This window comes from Fukomys damarensis, unplaced genomic scaffold (assembly GCF_012274545.1).
Source record: "Fukomys damarensis isolate Sample0158 unplaced genomic scaffold, DMR_v1.0_HiC HiC_scaffold_17, whole genome shotgun sequence".
Taxonomy (NCBI): domain Eukaryota; kingdom Metazoa; phylum Chordata; class Mammalia; order Rodentia; family Bathyergidae; genus Fukomys; species Fukomys damarensis.
In genome coordinates, this window is record NW_022900929.1 from 54,565,071 (window position 1) to 54,587,539 (window position 22,469).

The 22,469-nt window shown below is 35.5% G+C and overlaps 1 protein-coding gene across 7 annotated transcripts in view; it reads left to right on the top strand.

Moving 5' to 3' along the window:
* Nucleotides 1–22,469, top strand: part of Nubpl (nucleotide binding protein like) — a 332,275-nt gene that overhangs the window by 112,053 nt on the left and 197,753 nt on the right. The gene's annotated exons all lie outside the window — the stretch shown is intronic.

Here is a 22,469-nt window from a genome sequence, read left to right on the forward strand (position 1 = left end):
TATATATATTTTGTTTGTTTGTTTTTGTTCTTGTTTTTAGTACAGGGGATTGAACTCAGGACATTGTGCATGTGACATAGGTGTGATGCCACTGAGCTAAATAACTAGCCCGTATCCCTTATATCTTATCCAGGCTACTTAGGGGTATCACTCACACCCTTAATTCTGGTGCCCTTGATCCTAGCATTGCTCCATGAGTCAATTCCAGTGTCACACACTCCACATTTACCCACCTCTGAAAAGCCCAATCTATGACTATATGAGACTTCAGGGGAACATCTGTACACAAGCCATAACATATAGGTTAGGTAAATTGAAGGTAATAAATCTTGTATTAATAGGTTTTAGATAGAAACTTTTAAATGATTAATGACCTATATGTAGATCTGAGCAGGGATCTGACCTAAAGTTTTAAGGTAATAAAGAAGACAAATATAAAATGAAGGCAGAAATTCCAAGCTTTATTGTGTTTTAGTTACCCGCTGCACAACTGCAGACCTAGCCTCTAAGTCTATGTTGTAATCTTATATAAAACCTTAAACTAAATGTGATTTTTGCTCTTAAAGAAACAGATAATAATAATTCTGATAAAATAAGTGCACATGAAGAATAATTTTGTTCTCAAAAGTTGTTATATAGTTGCCTGACATGTTGTGCTATATTTTCTGTTAGCTATTGAGTTTCACAAATTAGCACTTCTTTACAGTCTTGACAAAAATTCTGTAAGATACATCTCTCACCTTTTTTAAAATCTGAAAATGTCCTCTTTCTCCTACTCCTTCATTTTATTTTATTTTATTTATTTATTTTTTTGGTATCAGGGATTGAACTTGGGTCCTTGCACTTGAGAGGTAGGTGGTGGAACCACTGAGCTAAATCCCTGGCCTTCCTCCTTCATTTTAAAGCGGGCTATGCCCTTAATCTTTATTTTATTTTATTTTTTTTAGTTGAGTTTATTGGTACATTCTAAGTGTACAGTACAGTTATATTCATTACTGGGATCTTGTACCTTTACATGATAGATCTTGGTTCTCATACTTTTCCCTTGTCCCTGCCCTCCCTTTACCTCCTCCTCCCCTCCCCATTTACACACAGTTCTTTTCATTTTCCACATTTTTATTTTTTCCCTTATTCCCTTTCTCCTACCCTTCCCACTTTCCCTACCCCTTTAGTCCCTTTCTTCGTATTTCACATTGTTAATTATCTCGTTAGGATCTTGAGTACTATTACAGTTTTTCACACCAGAGAACCTATTCAGTATTTACACATGTGTAACTTATTTATTTCACTTATGAGTATATCTTCAAAATGTATCCATTTTCCTATGAATGAATCTAATTTCTCATTCTTTTATGGCTGAGTAGTATTCCATTTTATAGAAAAACCACATCTTTATCCAGTTTCCAGTGGATGGGCAAATGGGCTGTTGCCAAGATTTAGCTATTACAAACTGTGCTGCTATAAACCTAGATGTGCATATGTCACTGTGATATGATTCTTTTAATTCTTTTGGAAAGATATCCAGCAGAGCTATGGCTGGATCAAATGGAACCTCCAGTCCAAACTCTTTGAGGTATCTCCATATTGATTTTCATAGTGGTTGCACCAGTCTGCATTCCCACCAACAATGGAGAAGGGTTCCTTTTTCCCCAAAACCCTGCCAACTCTTGTTATTGTGTGATTTCTTGATAGCAACCATTCTTTGTGGGGTAAGGTGGAATCTCAGTGTTGTTTTCATCTGCATCTCTTGAATAACCATTGATGTAGAACATTTTTTCAGATAATTACTTGCTGATTTTACTTCTTTGTCTGAAAAATGTCTGTTCATTTCAGATGCCCATTTTTGAATTGGGTCTTTATATTTGGGGGGCTGATTGTTTTCAGTTCTTTATATATTCTAGATAGTAGTCCTTTGTCTGAGGAGCAGGTGGTAAAAATATTTTCCCACATTGTAGGTTGTCTCTTAGTTCTGCTGATGGTTTCTTTTGCAGTACAGAAGCTTTTCAATAAGATGAGATCCCAGTTGTTGATTCTTTCTTCTAGTTCCTGTGCTACTGAGGATTTGTTCAAAAAGTCCTTTCCTATGCCAATGTCTTTCAGAGTTCTGCCTAACTTATCTTCCAGCAAGTTTAGTGTTTCTTTTTTTATATTTATATCTTTAATCCACTTGGATTTTAATTTAGTGCATGGTGACAGATAAGGGTCTAGTTTTAATCTTTTGCAGGTTGAGATCCAGTTTTTCCAACACCATTTATTAAAGAAGCTACCTTTCCTCCAGTGGGATGGTCAGCTCCTTTGTCAAAGATGAGGTAGCTGAGTGCATCTGGAGTTGTTTTTGTGTCCTCCAATCTGTTCCTCTGATCCTCAGGTCTGTTTCTTTGCCAGCACCATGCTGTTTTTATCACAGTGGCTTTGTAGTATGGTTTCAAATTGTTAATTGTTATACCCGCTGCCATGTCTCTGTTGCCTAGGATGGCTTTTGCTATTCTAGGTTTCTTATGGCTCCGAATGAATTTTTGGATTCTTCTTTCTAGTTCTGTGAAGTATTGTTTTGGGATTTCAATTGATATTGCATTAAATCTGTATAGCAGTTTTGGTAGTATGGCCATTTTCACTATGTTGATTCTTCCTACCCAGGAGCAGGGATGTCTTTCCATTTTCTTACATCCTCTTTGATGTCTTTTTTTCAGGGTGCTGTAATTTTCAGTGTAGAGGTCTTTTGCTTCTTTTGTTAGGTTGATTCCTAGATACTTATTTTTTATTTATTTATTTATTTATTTTTTTTTTTACCAGGGATTGAACTCAGGTCTTTCTGCTTGCGATTCAGGCAGCAGAACCACTGAGCTAAATCCTCAGCCCGATACTTCATTTATTTGGATGCTATTGTGAAAGGAATTGTTTCCCTAATTTCTCTCTCAGTGAATCTGTTATTTGTGTAGAAGAAGGCTATTGATTTTTGTGTGTTGACCTTGTATCCTGCTACTCTGCTAAAAGTGTCAATTAAGTTCAGAAGTCTTTTGGTGGAGTTTTTTGGGTCTTCAATGTAGAGTATCATATCATCAGCAAATAATGACAGTTTAACTTCTTCCTTTCCTATCTTTATTGCTTTAATTTCTTTCTCTTGTCTAATTGCTATGGCTAATGTTTCCAGAACTATATTGAAGAGGAGTGGTGACAGTGGGCATCCTTGTCCTGATTTTAACGTGAAGGTTTTCAGTCTTTGGCCATTTAATTTGATGTTGGCTGTTGGTTTTTCATAGATAGCCTTTATTAAGTTGAGACATAGACCATCTATTCCAATTTTTTGCAGGATTTTTATCATGAATGGGTGTTGAATTTTGTCAAATGCTCTTGCATCTATCAAGAGCATCACGTGGTTTTTGTCCTTGACTTTGTTAATATAGTGTATTATATTTATTGATTTACGTATGTTGAACCATCCTTGCATCCCTGGAATAAATCTGACTTGGTCAGGATGTATGATCTTCTTGATGACCCTCTAGTATTCTGTTTGCTAGTATCTTATTGAGGATTTTTGCATCTATATTCATCGAGGAGATTGGCCTGTAGTTCTCTTTTTTAGTTACGTCTTTCCCAGGTTTGGGAATCAAAGTGATTTTTGCTTCCAGGAATGAATTTGGAAGTATTGCTTCTCTTTCAATTTCATTGAAAAGTCTGAAGAATAATGGCAGTAGGTCTTTAAATGTCTTGTAAAATTCAGCAGTGAATCCATCAGGACCTGGGCTTTTCTTTGTTGGTAAGTTTTTAATTACATTTTCAATTTCACTGATTGTGATTGGGGTGTTTAAAATGTGTTTTTATCTTCTTCGTTCAACTTTGGTAATTCATAAGTATCTCGAAATCTGTCCATTTCTTCTGTGTTTTCCGTTTTATTAGAGTACATGTTCTCAGTGTGTAGTAACGATCCTCTGAATTTCTGTGGGATCTGTTGTGACTTCGCCTTTTTGATTCCTGATTGCATGAATCTGAGCCTTTTCTTTCCTTTTATTGATAAGGTTTGCTAAGGGTTTATCAATTTTATTTATTCTTTCAAAAAACCAACTCTTCGATTCATTTATTTTTTGTATTGTTTTCTTAGTTTCCATTGCATTGATTTCTGCTCTCATCTTTATAATTTCCTCTCTTGTTCGAACTTTGGGTTTTTCTTGCTCTTGTTTTTCTAGGAGTCTAAGGGTCATTGTTAGGTTGTTTATTTGAGCTTGCTCTGTTTTCCTAATGTGAGCATTCAGTGCTCTGAATTTTCCACGTAGCACTGCTTTCATTGTTTCCCATAGATTCCTGAATGTTGTATTGGCATTTTTGTTTATTTGTAAAAACTGTCTGATTTCTTCTTTAATATCCTTTGTGATTCATTGATTGTTCAGGAGAGTGTTGTTCAATTTCCATGTGTTTGTGAAGTTCCTATGGTTTCTTATGCTATTGATCTCCAGCTTTACTGCACTGTGGTCTGATAATATACAGGGAATAACTTCAGTTCTTTGCATTTATTCAAACCTGTTTTGTGAGCTAGTATGTGATCTATCTTGGAGAATGACCCATGTGCAGCGAAAAGAATGTATATTCTGATTTTGTGATGTGGAACACTCTACAGATGTCTATTAAGTCTTATGTTTTCAAAAGCTTGGTTCAGTTCTAGTATTTTGTTGTTGATTTTTTGCCTAGATGATCTGTCTATATGTGATAGTTGGATATTTGGGTCCCCCAACACAACTGTGTTAGTGCTTATTTGGTTTTTCATGTTACTTAATATTTGTTTTATATAGTTGGGGTATTTATATTTTGTGCATATATGTTTATGATTGTCATCTCTTCCTCTTGAATTGTTCCCTTACAAGAATGTAGTGGCCTTCTTTGTCTCTCTTGATCAGTTTTGGTTTGAAATTTACTTTGTCTGTGAATAAGATTGCTACCCCTGATTTTTTCTGGGCTCCTGTCGTGTGGAGAATTGTTTTCCATCCTTTCACTTTCAGTGTATGAGCTTCTTTTTGCACTAGGTGTGTTTCTTGTATACAACATATTGTTGGATTTTGCTTATTAATGCAGTCTGCCAGTCTATTTCTCTTGATTGGTTAATTGAGGCCATTCACATTGCTGGTTATAACTGATACGTACTGACTTATTATTGACATGTTATTGTCCTTGTGTTGACTCTTTCAAATTTTTTGCCCTCTCCTTTTAGTTTCTTGCCTTGACTATTTGATTTCCTCTGTTGGGCCTCATGGTGTTGTTACCTTCTTTGTCTTTGTCTAGGATATTGTTTAGAATTCCTTGTAGTGCTGGTTTGGTATTCATGAAGTTTCTCAGGTGTTCTTTTTCATGGAAGTATCTTATTTCCCCATGCATTTTGAAAGAGAGTTTTGCAGGATACATCAGTCTAGGTTGGAGATTGTTTTCTTTTAGAACTTGAAATACCTCACTCCAGGCTCTCCTTGACCTGAGGGTTTTTGTTGAAAAATCTGCTGTGATTCTAATGGGATTTCCTTTGCATGTGATTTGTTTCTTTTCTCTTACTCCTTGTAGTATTTTGTTCTTCTGTTGGGTTTCTGGGATCTTGATTATTATATGTTTAGGTGTAGATGTTTTTTGATTGTGGCTAGTTGGTGTCCTATATGCCTCACTTATCTGGATGTCACATTCTTCCCCTCTGTTTGGGAAGTTTTCTGTCATTAATTCTGTGAACAGCTTTTTAAGTCATTTGCATTTTCTCCTCCTACTTCATGGATTCCTGTAAGTCTTACGTTATTCTTCTTTGCATCATCTAGGAGTTGTTGGATCAATTTCTCATGCTCCCTTACTGTTTTAAGAGAGCTCTCTTTTCATGGTCACTGTCTGTGATCCTATCTTCTGTATCTGAGATTCTGTCTTTGCATTCTCTTATTCTGTTGAATATACTTTCAATGGAGTTTTTAATGTCATGGATATCTGCTTGAATCTGTTTAATGGCTTCCATTTCTTTCCTATTTTGTGCATTCATTGTTTCCATTTCTTTCTTATGCTGGGCCTTCATGGCTTCTATCATGGTCCTGAGTTCATCTATTTTATTGTCAGTTTCTGTTGAAGAGTCTTGAGTCATGATTTTCATTTTGCTCATCATCTCTATGGTTATCTGGGTAATTATTTCTGTTTTGAATTTTTCTAGATCCTGATCAGTCTGTTTTGTTACTTCCTGTGCTTTGAGTTCAGAGTGTCTTGGTGGTTCACTATCAGACTTTTCATCCTCCTTTGCCCTACCGTTTGCCATTGGTGAACTGGAAGTCTGTGTCTTGCTTAAGTGTTTTCTCATTTTTATTTTTGTTGTTGGTTTGTCCTTGATTCAATGTCTGGATTATTAAATCTTCCTGATATCGTTGCACTTCAGTCCCCAACTCTCTAAGACTCATAGACATTCTCACTTTCACAATATCAGGAAAAACAACTTGTCAAATCAATCCCTATCCCTTATCCCAATCCATACAATTCGCAACACACAGGATCAATCACCTCCTGCAAGTTGGCCACTTGTGGTAGTCATCAATCCCTCACCCCCCAACCATGCAAATTAAATTAAAATCAAGGAGCAGCCCAAAATATATTTGCAGTGAACAAACTCCTCAACATAGTATACATACCATTTAGGGTGGGGACATAGACCTAGTTAGGATGAGAAGAGTAAACAAGTAAAAGAACTGGAGAAGGTTTCAAATGAAGCCAGAGGATACAGACTGACCACACAATCTTTAGGAAACTGTAAAACTCAAAAGGGATAGACAGAGTGCAGGTATAAGGACAAGAATATATCCCCTTAACAGCAATAGGGGCTCATTTTCCCTTGAAACTACCGACCCTTGAGTGGGGCTCAATGATAGAAAAAAAAAAGAACATTAATAAAAAGAAAAAATGATAAAAGAAGAAATCTGAGTTAGGGCAGGAGCAGGAACAGAAAGGGAGATGAGGGACAATATGGTGGAGCAAGAGACTGAGTTGGTGAAAGAGGACAGAAAAAAGAATTACAGAGTGGAATGAGGAGAAGAAAGAAAAGGACAAAAAAAATGACTTTGGAGGTCCTGTTTCAGACTGTATCTCTGCTGTCATAATACACATTGTATGCAGCCATGTGCAGAACCAAATCCCCCTATCTCAACTAGCCGAATGCATACCCCTTCAACGCAAACTGACCTTAGGCCACAAGGACCAATTTGAGCTCCCCGACCTCCTGCAGGGTTGAACTCCAGACAGTTCTATCACAGGTTTCCCCACCCCTTCTTTAAAGATGTTCAAATTTGGGAGCTCAAAAAATTACCCTTTTTTACCAGCTATATCTCTGTGGAGTGGGTCCAATGGCTGGCACAATCAGGAGATCTGAGAGCAGGAGGCGGGGTGCCCTCTTGGTGCTGGAGCAGCAATGGCGGTGCCTGCCAGAGAGGGCGCTTCTACCTGGACCCGTTGGCTGGGCCCAGGCTGTCAGAAGGAGATGGGATGTCCGAGCCAAGCCGCTTTCTCTAGATTTCACCTTGCTGCCTGGTGTTGGAAGGGTAGCAATCTTAATCTTTATTTTATAGATAAGAAAACAGAGACTTATTAAGGTTAGTGACATCCATAATCACCCACTTTAAAAAGTTGTAATTTCCCTTAAAATATTGCATCATACTTAGACATATCCTGCGTATTGCAATAGTGATTGAATTGAAATTATAAAATTATATTTTACCTAGACTTAGGTAATGATATTTTATAGCATCATTTTGAAAGTAATAATTATAGTGGTGCCTTGGGAGTTTTTAAATAGTTTTGGACTTTATTTTTTACTTGATAATAGCTACATAATTGTATATATTTGAATACAATACAATTATTTTTTTCACTTACGTTCATTCTAGAAGCAGTCTGTGATTACATACCTTATTGAAATCCTTAAGGTTCATACTTTTATAAAAACTGAAAGCACTTGTGATTGCAGATTGAAAAGCACTAACATATTAATATTGATTTGAGACACACACACACACACACACACACATATATATATCTGTGGTGTCTTTTAGAAGAATAATTCAGGATATTGCATAAGGAACATACCATCAAAATTAAAATGAAAGATACAAGGTTGGGGATTTAGTTCAGTGGTGCCAGTGCCTGCCTGAGAAGCCCAAGGTTTTGTGTCCAATCCCTGGTACTGGGGGTGGGGGGTTGGGATACAGGTTTTCAAAATTAAATATATGGTATAGGTAAAAAAAAATTAAAATAAATCCTAAATCCAATCTTCTATTAGGAATTTTTCTTTACTTGCTTTTCCTACTCTACATGGACAAAGATTCACACATCATACCTAACACAATAAAATAAAATACTATGTTAAGATAATCATCAGACAGGTAAAAAGCACTGCTTCTATGTTTTCTTTGTGGTTTTAGGTAGAAAGCATTATACTTTGTGACTTGCAATTAGAAACAATAGCAATTTTGTTTTTCAAGAGTTTTAACGAAGCTATTGGCTGGATTCTTCTTCTCAGTACCCTCTTGCCTATCTTTTAAATTTATTTTGATATTTAAGTGAAATAAATAGGACATGCATGTGTGGATACCGAATAGTTTCTCTTGTATGAGAAACGAAAAGTAAATGAGGACCAAAATGTATAATAGATAATGTGAAATTGGAAGGAAAGTTTCAAAAGTGAAAGGGGAAGTAGGGAGAGGTGGTACGGGAAAGGAAAGAAGAGAAAGAAAAGAATATGCCCAAAGAAAGAAAAAAACAAAGCAAAGTTTTTATAAATAAGGATGGGTAGAGGGGTAGAAGGGAGAGAAGGTGAATGGGGTAAAAACAAGAATGAAGATATATTATGTACATGTACAAATTCCCAATGATGAATGCGATTATAATGTATACCTAAAAAGATTGGTAAAGTATGCTGGAGCTATGTGGAGCTAGGCTGCTACCCACCCCCAGCACCCCAGGCCTCTAAGCAGCACAGACTGGTGAGGAGTGCTGGAGTCACCTCGCAACTGCCTCTGGCCTTCTGGTTGTGCTAACACGTGGATCCATACTGCAAAGGCACAGGAGGTCATAAAGGCTATTGTACTGAGCTCCAGAAGATAGAACAGAAGTGAACAGTAGAAAGAGGGCTGCTCTTAGGCTCCTTGATGAAAATTGAAGCTCACTGGAAAAGTGAAGAGAATCTCTGCAATAAAAGCAAACCAGACCACTGTGGTTGGTAAGATGGAGGGATCACCACCACCTCCCATTGGAGTCTGGACTATCCTCAGGAGAAGGGCAGCTACAACCTGCAGTAGAACCTGGCAGAGTTCAATCCAACAGGAGGTGAGGGAGCTCAACCAGGGCCTTGCAGCCAGAAATCAGCTTGAATCTCGGAGGTCTGCTGCTGGCTTGCTGAGAATAATTGACTTAGATCTGCACACTGCTGCCCACATCTATTGTGACAGCAGAGACACAGCCTGAAGGAGCTCCTTCATTTTTATTTTAAAAATTATTAATTTTTTTCTTGCTTTTCATCTTATTTTTAATTTTTATTTTATACTCTTATAAATTCTTCCTTTTTTTGTTCTTTACTCTTCTTTGTTTCCCTTTCCTACTCAATCTCTCACTCTCCTATATTGTTCTTCATTTCCCTTTTTGTTCCTGTGCTACTTCAGATTTCTTCTTTCTCTTTCTTTTCTTTTCTCTTCTATCTTCTCTCAATTGTCATTAGTTTCAAGGGAAAGTGAATACAGTTTCTAGCTTAGATTGTTCTATTCTTGTTTTTGTTCTTTCATTCTCTCTTTCCCTCTGTCTTCAGCAGTTTCCTAGAGTTTGCATGATCTTCCTGTATCTTCTGGCCTCACTTCTAACCTTCCCCTATCCTTCTACCTATCTTTCCCTCTCTTCTCAACACCTTCTAAGTCCCCATCCTGGAAGGTAAAGTTGCTATATTGAAGCATTTATTCACTATAAACATATTTTGGACTGGTCCTCGATTTTGATTTAATTCACATGGTTAAAGGTGATAGATTAATAGCTACCACAAATTTTCATTTTCTAAGCTGTGCTTGATGCTATTGTGTTGGTGATTATATCACTTGGATAAGGTGTTGTGATTCATCTAATCAGTTGTCCTTCCTGGTATTATGAAAATGAGAGTGTCTCAGAGTCATTAGAGACCAAAAACCTGAAGACTAGCTATATCTGGAAGATCGAAGTAGTAACTGAGGAATTAAAGCAAGGACTGTATCAACAACAAAAATAGAAATGAGAAAACGTTTAAGCAAGACAAAAACACGAGTTCCAGCTCACCAAAAGCAAATTCTGGGGGAAACAAGATAGAAAAATCTGACAATCAACCACCAGGACACCCTGAACTGATAGCACAGGAAATAACGAAACAGATGAATGAGGCTCTAGAAAAATTCAGAACAGAAATAAGGGTGAGCAGAATGAAAGACATGATTAGTGACTCTAGAACAGATTAAAAAAAAAACACCTGAGTTCAGGACCAAGATAGAAACCATGAATGCCCAGCATAGGAAAGAAATGGAAACCATGAATACCCAGCATAGGTAAGAAATGGAATTCATGAAATAGATTAAAATAGATGTGCAGGAGATAAAAGCTTTATTAAAAGTGTACACAACAGACTGACCCAATCAGAAGACACAGTATCGGATATAGAAGACAGAATGGCAATCAGTGACTATGAAGAGAGGTCTCTTAAAAATAGTAAAGGACCATAAGAAATCAATCCAACAGATCTTTGATGATGCAAAATAAGAATATATGAGACTGATAGGAGTCCATGAAAAAACAGGAGAAAGTACAAATGACATAAAAACACTTCACGGAATTAATGACAGAAACTTCCCAAACAGAGTGAAAGAATTTGACATCCAGATAAGTGAGGCGTATAGGACTCCAACTAGCCATGATAAAAAAAAATCGCCTAAACATATAATAAACAAGATCCCAGAAACCCAAAAGAAGAACAAAATACTACAAGCAGTTAGAGAAAAGAAACAAATCACATGCCAAGGAAAGACCATCAGAATCACAGCAGACGTTTCAACAACATTCCCTCAAGTCAAGGAGAGCCTGGAGGGTGAGGTATTTCAAGCCCTAAAAAAAAACAACCTCCAACCTAGACTGAAAACTATCTTTCACCATTGATGGGAGATAAGATACTTCCATGACAAAGAACACCTGAGAAACTTCATGAATAAAAAGCCAGCACTCCAAACAATTCTAAACAATATCCTAGAAAAAGACAATGAGGGTCACAACTCCATTTGACCCAACACAAGAAATCCATGAGGCAAGGCAAGAAATTAAAGGGAGGGGGAAAAATTAAAAAAGCCAACAGCAGGACAATAACATGACAATGATCTATCAGTACATATGAGTTATAAGCATCAGTGTTAATGGCCTCAATTCACCAATCAAAAGAAATAGACTGGCAGAATGGATTAAGAAGCAAAGTCCAACAGTATGCTGTATGCAAGAAACAAACCTAGTTCTAAAAGAACCTCATAGACTGAAAGTAAAAGGATGGAAAACAGTTATCCATGTGACAGGAACCTGGAAAAAAGCAGGAGTAACTATCTTTTTTGCAGACAAAGTAAATTTTAAACAAAAACTAATTAAGAGAGACAAAGAAGGTAACTACATCCTTGTAAAGGGAACAATTCAAGAGGAAGAGATGACAGTCATAAATATATATGCACCAAATACTAATGCTTTTAACTGTGCAAAACAAATATTAAGGGACATGAAAAACCAAATAAGTACTAATACAATTGTAGTGGGGGACTTAAATACCTCACTGTCACAAATAGGTCATCTAGGCAAAAAAAAAAAAAAAAAAAAAAAATCAACGAAATACTAGAACTGAACCAAGCTTTTGAACAAATGGACTTAATAGACAGCTACAGAGTATTCCAGCCCACAAAATCAGACTATACATTCTTTTTGGCTACACACAGATCATTCTCCAAAATAAACCACATACTAGCTTATAGAGCATGTTTAAGTAAATGCAAAGGAATTAAGTTTTCCCCTGTATATTGTCAGACCATAGTACAGTTAAACTGGAGATCAATAGCGTAAGAAACCACAAGAACTACACAAACACATGGGAATTGAACAACACTCTCCTGAACAACCAATGGGCCACAGAGGAAATTAAATAAAAAATTAGTTTATAAATAAATGAGAATGCCAATACAACATACAGGAATTTATGGTACACAATGAAAGCAGTTCTATGAGGGAAATTCATAGCAGTGAATGCCCACACTAGGAAAACAGAGCAAGCTCAAATAACCTAATGCTGAATCTTAAGCTCCTAGAAAAAGAAAAGCAAGACAAACTCAAAGCTCATACAATGGAGAAAATTATGAAGATCAGAGCAGAAATCAGTGCACTGGAGACTAAGAGAACAATACAAAAAAAAAAAAATCAACAAATTGAGGACTTGACTTTTTGAAAGAATAAATAAGATCAATAAGCCCTTAGCCAACTTTTCAAGAAAAGAAAAGGCTTAAACCCATGCAATTAGGAATGAAAAAATTTGAAGTCACAACAGATCCAGCAGAAATCGAGAGGATTATCACTACCTACTTTGAGAAACTGTACTCTAATAAAATGGAAAACATAGAAGAAATGGACAGATTTCTAGATACATATGAATTACTAAAGTTAAATGAAGAAGATAAAAAAATTTGAAACACCCCAATTACAATCAGGGAAATTGAAAATGTAATTAAAAATTTACCAACACAGAAGAGCCCAGGTTCTGATGGGTTCCCTGCTAAATTATACAAAACATTTGCGACTACTCTTTAAACTTTTTAATGAAATTGAAAGGGAAGCAATACTTCCAAATTCATTCCTGTAAGCAAGTGTTACTTTGATTCCAAAAACAGGGAGAGACTATATTGAAAAGGAGTGGTGATAGTGGACATCCTTATCTTGTTCCTGATTTTAGAAAAACTCAAAAAAATCAGACCCCCCAAATATAAAGACCCAATTCAAAAATGGGCATCTGAAATGAACAGATGCTTCTCAGATAAACAAGGAAAGTAGCAAATAAATATATGAAAAAATGTTCAACATCACTGATCAGTTGAGAGATGCAAATGAAAACAATACTGAGATGGGCCGGGATTTAGCTCATTTGTTCTGCTGCCTGCCTTGCAAGCACAAGGACCCGAGTCTGATCCCTGTAACAAAAACAAAAACAAAACAACACTCAGATTCCACCTCACCCAAGAAAGAATGTGTGCTATTAAGAAATCAACCAAGGAAGGGTGAAGAGGGTGAAGGGAGGGCAAGGGTATGGGGAAAAAATAAGAACCAAGATACATTATATAAAGGTACAAGATCCCAATGATAAATGTAGTTGTATTGTTTGCTTTAAGTGTACCAATAAACTTAATGGGGGAAAAAAAGAAAGCAACCAATAAGAAATGTTGGCAGGGTTGTGGGAAGAAAGGAACCCTTCTCCATTGTTGATTGGAGTGCAGACTGGTGTAACCACTGTGGAAATCAGTATGAAGATACCTCACAAAACTAGGATTAGAGGTCCCATTTTACCCAGCTGTCCCTCTGCTGGGTATCTTCCCAAAAGAATTAAAGAAATTATACCACAGTGATGTATATGTACCCATGTTTATAGTGGCGCAGTCTGTAATAGCTAAAACTTGGAATCAGCCTATTTGCGCATCACCTGGATACTGGATAAAGATGTGCTTTCCCCATAAAATGGAGTAGTACTGAGCTATAAAGAATGAGAAACTAGAGTCATTTATGGGTAAATGGATGCATATTGAGGCCATACTTTTAAGTGAAATAAATAGGACACGTTTAAATACTGAATAGTTTCTCTGGTGTGAAAAACTAAAAGTGTAAATAAAGTTCAAGTTGTATAACTGATACTGTGAAATAAGAAGAAAACAGCTAAAGGAGTAAGGGAAGTGGGAAGGGTGGGGGAAAGGAAAGAAGGGAAAAGAAGAAATATGTGAAAAGGAAAAAAATGGAAACAAAGTCTTTGTAAATAGAGAAGGGTGTAGGGGGTGAAGAGAGTGCAGGAGTATGGGGAAAAAACGAGAACCAAGATCTGTCATGTAAAGGTACAAGATCCCAATAATGAATGTAACTGTACTTATACCTAAAAGTACCAGGAAACTTAATGAAAAAATATATGTAAAATGTACCAATAAACTTAATGAATAAAAAATACATTTCTTTTAATAAAATGCAGCTTGGTGCTAGTAATTCATTCTATCAATTTGATCAAGGAGGTTACTGAACTTGCTTCTGTGTTAGAAAGAGAAAAGTTACCCTGATTTTATATTTAATAGATTGTTTTATTCATTCATTCCTTTGTTATCCATATCTTCCTCAGAAAGCAGTTTGTTTTTAAACTTCTCATCCTATCTTAACTAAGTTCACACCAATTCACTTTCCCTCTCAATTGTTTTTCCTCAGCAAACTATTCCCCCACTCTCATTTCCTTATGGGATAAGGCGGACCTTTCTCTCCAGCAGAGCATTGCTGGGAGAAGAGTCACTGAGGGAAGAGCAGGGCATATAGAGCTGTCCTTTCAGAACCGCTGCTTGGCTGCTGTGGTTGCATCTGGACGGCAGATCAAGTGCTCTTTAGTACCAGATTCCTGTTTTCTTTGCAAGATCTGCTTTCAAAATTGTAAACGCTATTCTCTGCTTGGCACTTTAGTTAAGGACATTCTTAAATTGATGTTGGTTATTTAGTGTCTTTGCTATAGTACTTTATCTGTTTTGGGAAAGAGTATTGTTTACTTAGGTTTCTAGGTTCCCAGGCTTAGATTCTGACAACAAAAAGAGTATTTGATGTCACAAATAAGATGACTGTTATTTTTAGGGCTTAGTATCTTTTCCTGCATTTTTGTAAGTATTACCATGGTAATGAAAGGCTTTCTAACTTTCTCGGTATTTGAAGATTTTACTTACTAAGGGCATTGAACTTAAAAAATAATTATTCAGGCCAAGGATTTAAGGGTTTTTTCTCTTAATCTCGTTCATTTGTGCCTAATTCATTTCATTGCTGTTACTTACCAAATAAAAATGTGATACTGAAGGCAGTTTCTTTTTGGTAAAGGTGATATTCTTTATTTTGGTCAGAAAAGGAAAAAAAACACAAAACTCCAAAGAAAAAGAAAATGAGAAAAGAAGGAAAAAATGGAAACAAAACTTTTGTAAATGAGGGGAAGGGGAGTTGAAGGTAGATTAGGGGAATGGGGGAAAAAAGAATCAAGATATATCATGTACAGGTACAAATTCTCTGTGATGAGTGTGGTCATTATGCATATCTAAAATGCACCAATAAATTTAATACAAAATGAAACTGTAATGTAACTAATCTTGCTTATAAGCAGATTTTAAAATTACCCACTTTTTGATTAGCTTTTTTTTGCCATGCTGCTTTATTTTCAAAAGTATACCTATTCTATTTTATTGATTGATTGATTCATTGAGACAGGGTCTCACTGTGTAGTTGAGACTGACCTGGAACTCATTATGTAGCCCAGGCTGGTCTCAAACTCACAGTGATCCTCCTGCCTCAGCCTCCTGAGTGCTGGGATTACAGGTGTGCGCCACCACGCCCAGCTATGCTATTCTATTTTATATAGCAGCCCATCATTTCATAGATTTTTCTTCTTCCATAAATGCCCCCCTCAACTCTGGAGGTGAGATCAAAGAGAAATGGAAATTGTGTAAGATTTTCTTGGGGGAAATGAGGTGGTTAGACATAAACTGCAAGGAAAGTTATAACTCCTTCAATACCAGAGTATTTTAAAGTTTACATGATTTATTTAGTTTTGAGTCCTCTAATTTAATGAATAAAAGTATCAAGAGAGTGAATTTCATTAAGTTATAGAATGTTAAAGCTTAAGAGGGTACTTAGAGATCATGTAATAAACAACTGTGATATTCTACAGATGAATAAATGGAGATTTTTCATTGATTTCTTAGTTCCTTCATTCAACAGATAATTCTTACTCTTCTAGATACTTGGGGATATTGATACCCTTATAAAGCTTACAGTAAAGAGATACTAAATATCATAATTAAGTTCAATAGTATTTAGAAGGTGATAAAAGTAACTTGGGATAAAAGGGAGGGAAAGTACTTGAGAGTGATTGTTTTACAGTGAAAAGATTGTGTTTGAGCAGAAGGCAGTGAGAGTATGCTGTATGACTGTAGGAGGGGGAAGAGCATGTCAGAGAGTAGAATAGACAGTGCAAAGTGCAAATATGGAGAAACATGCTAGCTTACTATTCTTGAACTAGTAAGAAGGCTCACATGGCTTCTGGAGTAAGATGTAAGAGAGTGAAAATTAGAAATAAGTTATAGTGAAATATTTTAGGAGAAAGGAGAAAGAGATAATGAAAATTAATAGGGCTTGGGGCAAGAAAGGAGTGAAGAAATGGCTAGATACAGAATCTGGTGAATGGCTGTGAGGGCTTTTGTTTTTACCTGAGTGAAATGGGAATGTTGGCAAAGAGGGGGGTTGAGTAAAATAACACAGTCTGGTTTATGTTTTAACTGAATCATTTGGCTCTTCTGTTATGAAGTAAGATGCTGAGTAGTGATGCCAGAATTAGCAAACAAAAAATATAGAACATCCATTACATTTGAATTTCTGATAAACACTGAATACTTTTTTGTGTATATGTTACATGTGCTCGCTTTGGCAGCACATAAATTAAAATTGTGTACATGTTACATGCAGTATTTACTAATTAGTCATATGGCAGAATGTTTATTATTTTTAAGATGTTTTAAAAAGAGCCCATACTTATGATTAATTTAGGTTTTCATTACTATGATCCTGCTGGTCCCAAGGCATAGCTCCTTTTAGCAAGTTTTCATCTCTCTTCTTGTATAACCCATATTTCCATTTTTCACATTCTTGTCCTCTTGTACCCTAGAGTTTTACATATGCAGTTGTTGGACCTCAGCCCATATTCAATAAATCAGAATTTCTAGGATGGATTAGGGAATCTACAACTGCCTACTGTTCTAGGTTTTACACATACAGTAGTGAACAAAACATACAGAATTCCTTGGAGAAACACAGTAAATAAATAAGTAAATGTATAGTATGATGAATACTGATGTAGGTATTAAAAAAGAGAAATTGGGAAAGAGAATAGGAAATGTTTATTGCAATGGTGAGGGGGTTGCAATTTGAAAATGGTTACTGAAGTCATACTGCTTTGATTACTTGAAGGGAATGAGGGAGAGACCAGGTGGATATGTTTAGGTGGTTTAGGTATTTTTGGAGGAGGAGAGTAGGTGTACGATTTTAGGCCAAAGGAATAGCAACTTCAAGGGTCCTAAGTCTAGAGCCTGTTATGTTTAAGAATCTGCAGAGGTGCGTTGTGTGTCTGGTTGGAATGAGGGTGGGGGAGGAGAAGGAGGAGGAGGAGGAAGATGATATGAGAGAGAGAAGGATGAGTGGCTGGTGATAGTTAGTATGTAGATTTCATGATAACATGGAGAAAGAGTTGGACCCTGGGCCCAGCTGTGGCTTTATATCTGGAGTTTCTTCATCCCTAAATGGACAGAAGACTAAAAGTAGGTTTCTTTTTGCTTTAAAAATCAAATCTTTAATTTGGAATCTTTTTTCTGCTTCTACTTTTTCAGTTCTTTTGCAGACAATTAATTTACCATTTGATATTCTGTACTTTTCATGAGTTCATGGTCCAACCAACTAGGTGAATTTTTTCTTTTATGTTGCCCTTTTCCTCTCTCCTAACTGAACTTGAAGATACAGACAGTTGTTTGGTAAACAGTAGAAATTATTCTCTTATGTTTTGTTCAGTGGTTAGGTCTTCTGCTGATCAGATTCTTATTTAATCTTAGCTGATAGAATTAGGAAATATGTTTTTCTCAATGAAAGGACTGAAATTCTTATGAATGACAGCTTGACAGTCAGAAAGAGAAGGAAAAAGAGACATATCAACTCTAAATTGAATAAATACCAATTGTGAGTCAAAGATTAAATTAATATAATGTGCAGCAACTCATAGGAGTCTTAGCTGTGTACTCTTATGGAAAGGACACCCTTTAGGTAGGTCTTAAAGGTATATTTATTTAGAAATAATTTGGTGGGAATGCTCTAACCTGTTTTGATGGGTTCTATTAGCAGATGGCAGGAAAAAATAGCATGTCATGAAACTTTAGTCTTCTTTTTTTTTTTTTTTTTATTTTTTTTATTGAGTTTATTGGTACATTTAGGGATACAGTACAGTTACATTCATTGTTGGGATCATGTACCTTTACATGGCAAGTCTTGATTCTCATTTTTTTCCCCTTACCTCTGCCCTCCCTTCACCCCCTCCTCCCCTCCCCATCTACAAACACTTTATTTTCATCTTTTCATTCTCTCACATTTTTTTCTTTTCCCTTTTTGTTCTTCCCCTACGTATCACACCTTCCCTACACCTTTAGCTCCTTTCCTCCCATTTCTAAATGTCAGTAAGCTTATTAGAATCTTATGCATTGTTGCAGAATATTCACACCAGGGAAACTATTTGGTATTTACACATGTGGGACTTATTTATTTCACTTAGGAGTATATCTTCAATATGTATCCATTTTCCTATGAATGAATCTATTCTCTCGCTCTTTATGGCTGAGTAATATTCCATTTTATAGAAAAACCACATCTTCTTTATCCAGTTTCCAACGGATGGGCAAATAGGTTGTTTCCAAGATTTAGCTATTACAAACTGTGCCGCTATAAACATGGGTGCACATACTTCTCTGTGATATGATTCTTTTAGTTCTCTGGGAAAGATACCCAACAGAGGGATGGCTGGGTCAAATGGAACCTCCAGTCCAAGCTCTTTGAGGTATCTCCATATTGATTTCCATAGTGGTTGCACTAGTCTGCACTCCCACCAACAATGGAGGAGGGTTCCTTTCTCCCCACAACCCCGCCAGCATTTGTTATTGTGTGATTTCTTGATAGCAGCCATTCTTTGTGGGGTGAGGTGGAATCTCAGTGTTGTTTTCATCTGCATCTCTCGAATGACCAGTGATGTGGAACATTTTTTCATATATTTTCTTGCTGCTTTCACTTCTTTGTATGAGAAATGTTGGGACAAAGAGTGGTGATTGATTTAAAGAGTTGTTTTCTCTGATATTATGAAAACGAGAATGTCTATGAGTCATAAGATACTCAAAAGCTAAAACGCAACTATATTAGGAAGATTTAAGTAATACCCAGAAATTAAAGAAGGACAACCCAACAATAAAAATAAAAATGAGAAAACACTTAAGCAAGACACAAAAACAAATATCCAGTTCACCAATAGCAAATAGTAGGACAAATGAGGATGAAAAGTCTGATAGTGAACCAACAGGACTCCCTGGACCCATAGCACAGGAGGTAACAAAATTGATCAATCAGGCTCTAGAAAAATTCAAATCAGAAATAATTTCCCAGCTAGCCAGAGAGATGATGAGCAAAATAGAAGTCATGATTCGAGACTCTAGAGCAGAAACTGAGAAAAAAATAGATGAGCTCAAGACTGTGATAGTCTTCTTTATAATAAATTCTTTGTTTGAAGAACAAAGCTGTATAAAAATTATTGTTGGTGCCTTTGAAATCTAACACACACAAAATAAGACTTGTAGGCTCTCAAATTGCAGCTTTCATGCTGATGTAATGAAATAATACAATCACTCTAAATAATTCTGCCACCTTTTATAGCTTTCACAGGTATTATAAATTAATAAAGAAATCCAAAAATCTAAATGGGATCTTGGGTTTCATCTTTTTTGTATGTTGTCTACTATGTTTTGAATACTGGGAGAATCAGAAAAAGAGTATGTTGTTAGATGATAACATATTTGGTGAAGTTTATGGTGACAGTAAAAATGACAGTTGTATTTTTTAAGAGTAAGTTTACAGTTAGCTTTGCTAATACTTTTATTTTATCTATTGTGTATCTGTAAGGCTTTTGTGGTAATTATTATTTTGAACCTGGCTGAAATTAAAGATAAAGAAAATCCTAATTAGAACTTTCTTGACTAAATATAATTATTATGGGAGGAGTGAGGAGGAAAGAATTCATAAAATTTAACTAGGTAAACAGTGAGCTTCATGCATTTATTTATAATCTACTTCACTCATTTATTTTCCTCTAGCATAAAATGATTTGGTAGTTTAAATTGAAAGACTATTTATAATTTTAAGATAGTGGCCTATTTAAAATAATAGAGTAAATTATGAAGAACAAATGAAGTGTATTTGGTATTATTATTATTATTATTTTTTTGGTATTGGGGAATCGAACTCAGGACCTTGCACTTGTGAGGCAGGTGCCGTGTCACTGAGCTAAATCCCCAGCCCATATTTCGTAAATTTGAATGTGCCTGAATTCTAGACTTGAAAATCCATTTAAATTTATTTTAAAGTAGTGATAATTGTACTAGTCCAATAGCTTTGCCAATTCTGCATTTATTGTTATTTAGGTAGTGTAGGCTTTGTATGATCATTTTATTCATGGTATATAAAATCTAAGCAAGATATGTTAACTTAGTTCCGGGAATATAGTCTGAAAACTCTTCCCTTTATTATTTTTAAAAATTAGCCATGAGAATTAATTATGAATTAATGAAAAATTAAGAATGAGAAAGTAAATTTTTACTGAGACAGTTCCTCTGACATTGAAAAAGATAGTGTAATTATGTTTTGTCCACTCTTGGCTCTACCAAAATTACATTGTTGGATGTTTGAGTAAGTTGGTAATGAAAAAAGTTATTCTCTAAATTGGACATCAGCGAACTATGACTTTGCTAAGTCTTTAAATTGTCTAGGCTGAACTTGAACTTGTGATCCTCCTGGCTTAGCCTCCCAGAGTGCTGAGATTAAAACCATGTTCCATTATTCCCTGGCTCATTTATGTACTGTTTATGGCTACTTTGATGTTACAGTTTTAGTGTTGAGTAGTTGCCATTGAGATCTGCAAAGTTTAAAATCTTTATTAGTAGGCCCTTCAAGAAAAAAATATTACTCTTTATATTTAAGGCTTTCATAATTAGATTGTTAAAGTTCTGGAGGAAGTTTATGAGGTTAGTATTTTCATTTTATTTCCCTTTCTAAGAAAGAATATATAAAAAGAGGCAAAACATGATTATTTTAAGTGTTGTTTTCCAGCTTTCTTATCCATATGTATGGATACTATTACCTTGCTGTAAGGACTAAATGAGAAATATAAATAATTGCTGATTAATTTCCCTTCATCCTTTCTGTCTTTCTCCCTTTCCTGCATTTATCCCTTATTCTCCTGCCCTACTCCCCATCTTCAACTTTCCTTTCTTCTGTTTCTTTTTTTGATATGTATAATCATTGGTACTACAGGTATTTATTAACTCTGAATAACTACTTATAGAGAGAGTAGGCAGATATTTCAATACATAGAAGATAAGAACTCTGGGAAGTAGAGGAACTCCAAAGCTTCCTTGCAATCTCCCTCTTTCCTTTTATTTATGTGTTGTAATGTATATTGGCAACCATCTGGGTAGTACATATAGAATCCAGTCCTACCACCACAAATGTTAGTTCAGATCTTTTTTCTTGGGCCATGGTGCTAAGGATTCATCTTCAGGAGGGACTATTTTGTTAATTTTTATTTTTCCCCTAGATGGCAAGGTAGATACATTCTCCATAAGATTTTGAAGGAAATTTGATTGCAGATCTAATCATATTGAAGCTGACCCTAGCAGTTGTCTTTAAGTCAGAACTCTTGGTTATGTTCTTGTTTTGTGCAGACATGAAAGGCTAAATTATTTTGCTTGACAGTCTTTATTAGAAGACCAATTTAAAACTTGGAACCGAAGCCCTTCAAGTTACTGCAAAGCCAAAATTGATATCAATAAGAGAAGGAAAAAAGGATGTTATGTTTTTTGTTTTTATTAGTGTTTCTTACTATTTTGTGGTAGTTTATAATCCTTGTAGGAATCACAGAAAACAATTGAAATTATAGGAAGACAATTAATAGCATTAGTAGAACCTTAGATTGTAGTCTTAACTGTTAACCTCATTTGAAATCTTATTTTAGGCCCCTCATTTGAAATCTTGTTGTTCATAGTGAACTTGATTGTGGTTTTTTTTTTTCAAATTTAAACTTATTTATTTATATATATTTTTTGCTTTTGTGCATAGCTACTTTCTTTTTTTTAAATTTAATTCTCTTTTAACTATACTATATTCTCTTGTTTATTAAATTTCTCAAGGAATGTTCCTTGAGAACATTAGATTATTAGCTTTAAAAAGATGGATTTTTTTGGGGTCACTTATCTGGAATATATTAGTAGATCAAAAAATAATTACCAGAAACAATTTATGGTATATTTACTGTTGTTTTGAAATTTTGGGTTATGATATTGAAATATTTTACAAATTTTCTTTTCAGTAGTTAGTCTTATTACTGT